Raw genomic sequence first — 2820 nt, forward strand, 5'->3', positions numbered from 1 at the left:
AAATACAAGACTTAGTATAAAAACATCTTTTTACACTTAAATGACATGAATCTGAAATATGACGTCGTTTGTATGTTGAATGGCTGAACAAATACGTTCTGAGCAGTAGTAGACAGTAGCGTAAATTGCGAAATAAGGAGACCGATTATAAACAAAAAATTCGCACTTCCGGAAAGTTTTGCCAACAAATGTGGGATACTTCTTCAGCTTCACATGAGGTGGTTAAATTAATGAAGGGCAATGAGCCGGCGAGCCATTGAAAGAAGGCTAATACATGGTCATAGATAAGAAAGGGCGAATGAGAAAGTTGCGAGATGTGAGTCCGTTCGTAACGTCAATTGCAAAAGATCTACAGGAGGATGGACAGTATGAAAGGTTGGCGAATTGTCCGGCATGTTTAATTCCTGCATCGTTTAAACACATTCAATTCTGACAAAACAATCTAATTTAAACAAAATTTTATATTATTCATCAGGATATATGCGCGTTTACAATAAATAAATGTAGTTGCTCTCTGTATTCCATATATTTACCCGGGTTTGTTTGATATGGATATCACTTAAAAATCCGAAATAGAGCGGAAAGTGGCCTGCTCTCGGACCCTTATACGGAGAATTGAGCGAAAAGACGACCACTTTCGTTCTTGCTTCATCAAAACAAACGAATGTGGTCCGGAGAGACTGAACACTCAAAAGAGTACTTTCAGAAACAATGACGCTGGTGTAATTTTTCATTTACATCGTGACGTCACGAACATCATTGTTTTATCACCAGCAGGCGCCGGATCGTGTAACACTCGTGATTTGTAACTGTCACAGAATTGTTATTTGTAAACATATTGTATTGATTTGTTCACTGTTTGTTTAAGGCATATTCCAAAATATCTGTCTCTTGTAGAATCGTGTACGCAAATTAAAATTTGTGAATAGAAGAGCCTCAGTCCACGAACTTTTTGAACAGCACTCGTATATAATTACTCTTCTAAAACAATTTTCAAACATCCAAGAATATGTTCAATACGTATTGCAAATGTTTAATCGCATTATATGTAATCATTGAAATATATGCATTCCTTTCTTATTGAAATATTTGGCTTAGACTTTATAGAAAATATTTCTAATTACCTTGTCATGTGTGATTAAGAATATTTTTACACAGTTTTACACATTTTATGAAACGTAATGTATTTTCTGTGGTTATATTTTTCATTTTATGTTGTTCTGTTTTCCAAACGTTTACGGAATTGCTATGTTGTTGTTGGTATTGCTATATTGTTGCCAGTATTGCTATGTTGTTGGCAATATTATTATGTTGCTGCAAGTATTTCTATGTTGTTACCAGAATTGCTATCTTGTTCAAAGTATTTCTATGTTGTTGACAGTATTGCTATGATGCTACATATATTGTTGTGTTGTTCTCGGTATTGCTTTATTATTGACGGTTTTGCTATGTTTTTGCCAATATTGTTGTGTTGTTCTCGGTATTGCTTTATTATTGACGGTATTGCTATGTTGTTACCAGTATTGCTTTGTTGTTCTAAGTATTGCTATGTTGTTGACAGTATTGTTATGATGCTGCCAATATTGTTGTATTGTTCCCGGTATTGCTTTATTAGTGACGGTATTGCTATGCTGTTGCCAGTATTGCTATGTTGTAAAAAGTATTGCTATGTTGCTGTCGGTAATGCTATGCTGTTGTCAGTATTGCTATGCTATGATGCTACCAATCTCGTTGTGTTGTTCTCGGTATTGCTTTATTATTGACGGTATTGCTATGTTGTTGTCAGTATTGCTGTGTTGTTCAAAGTGTTGTTATGTTGTTAAAAGTATTGTTATGTTGTTACAAGTATTGCTATGTTGTCAGTATTGCTATGTTGTTCCAGGTATTGCTATGTTGTTTCCAGTTTTTTTCATAAGAGCATTTAGACAACATTTTTACCCAAAACCAAATTGTAATTGACAAAAAATAATTACCTTTTGGGCATAAAAGAGAAACTTTCGTGTTTATGCGCTGATCGTAAAAAAAATCGGCCTGCATAGAGTGCCCAACCAAACAAACTTGCGTCTTTAAAAAGAAGCATGCGAGGGCTATTTTGCTGTTTTCGAAGATTTGTTTAATTCTTAACAAATCAATTTTAAATTTTAATAAATAGGAAGAATAGTGTTGTTATCGGCTATTTCTGTCAGTCTCGGGATAAATTCTGATTAAGATTAATCGGCGAGGTGTTCCGATGTTAAAAGAGCAGTCAGTCCATTATCATTATAATTATGATCTTAAAAGTAAATTAAAATTGACTTTGAATCTCCATTAGTACTTGAAGTCCTTTAATTTTTATAAAATTATAACATTAAGTCAAGTCTATTTGAATCAGACGGGTTCCCTTGCACTCATTAAACACATTGTCTGACTGTGTATCAGTTAAAGAGGTTGGCCTACATTCCTGTAGTCAGAGTTAATTTTGTTTTGTCTTAACTTTCTAAAAGCTGAATCCTCAAACGATCTTTATTTAGTGTTTAAAATCTTTTTGTTCAGTAGAATTGCAGTTTTTCAAATGAATCATAACACATTTACTTTAATAAATTTAATCAGTCAAGTAAATCGACAGTTTTATAAAAAAAATAATTTTAATAATCAAACAAACACTAAGCTAGTTGCGCCGCTTTAGACCAATTTAGTTGTATAAATGCTCCCTAATAAACACTAACCTATACTTCTATTATATTGATAATATCCGTTACCTCCACTTAAAACATAATTTCGGCATTTCCTAACATCCCATGTATCTAAGTGATTTTATGAAACGTCAAATGACACTTGAAC

The sequence above is a fragment of the Ruditapes philippinarum genome, unplaced genomic scaffold, assembly GCF_026571515.1.
Source record: "Ruditapes philippinarum isolate M1 unplaced genomic scaffold, ASM2657151v2 ctg3047_1_1_1_1, whole genome shotgun sequence".
Lineage (NCBI taxonomy): Eukaryota > Metazoa > Mollusca > Bivalvia > Venerida > Veneridae > Ruditapes > Ruditapes philippinarum.